A 920-nucleotide genomic window follows, 5' to 3' on the forward strand; every position below is an offset into this window, starting at 1 on the left:
TGTGATTAACAAGGGTCTAAAGGGTCATACTCGGCTGTCTTTAGGTACTCCAAAAGTTTCTGCAACTTGACCGGATCTACAGGTGCCAGAGGATCATATATTCCAGGTCCAGGTGAACAGTTCTTCCTCATGCATGTCAGTCCGTTGTCCCCAATATAAGGAAAAATCTTCGCTTGTGTAGCTTGTAGTTTATTCAATGAACTTCCATCCGGGGACAGCTTAACATTCTCCAGCCTTAAAGTTTTGATTCTATCAAGCCTAATCTTTTCCTCCTCATCATCCTCAGATTCAGGTTCAAGAGAGTTGACTTCAGCCATAATCTTGACTGTCGTATCACATATACTGCTGTCAGGTTCTTCATATTCCAATTCAATGACTTGTTTAGGATTAGTAGTCTTTCTACATCTTCTCTTTGGCGGATTATTTCCATCCTTCTTTTCCACCAACTCTTTGACCTTCTTTGCAGCTGCCGCCTCATCTTTTGCCTTCTTTTCCGCCAACTCTTTGACCTTCTTCGCAGCCACCGCCTCATCTTTGGCCTTCTTTGCAGCTGCCGCCTCATCTTTGGCCTTCTTAGCAGACAAATCTTTGGTCTTCTTCGCAGCGGCCGCCTCAACTTTGGCCTTCTTTGCATCTAATTCTTCGTCCTTCTTTCCATCATTGGCATTTTTCCTCGTCTTAGTCCGTTGAATTGGTTTCGTAGCAGCTGGAGACTTCTCAATGAAATTAAGAGGATGATCTTTATCAAACTCATCCTTATCAAACTCTTTATTCAGATTCCTAGTGACCCCAGCCAAACCACTGCCAACTACCTGTATAACATAGCGAAGACAATTAAAGATAATGATAACTCAACCTAAACAATCTGGAAACTCAGCCATAAGATTAACATAATTCAGACATTACCGGAGGACTGTTGA

This window comes from Camelina sativa, chromosome 20 (genome assembly GCF_000633955.1).
Source record: "Camelina sativa cultivar DH55 chromosome 20, Cs, whole genome shotgun sequence".
Lineage (NCBI taxonomy): Eukaryota > Viridiplantae > Streptophyta > Magnoliopsida > Brassicales > Brassicaceae > Camelina > Camelina sativa.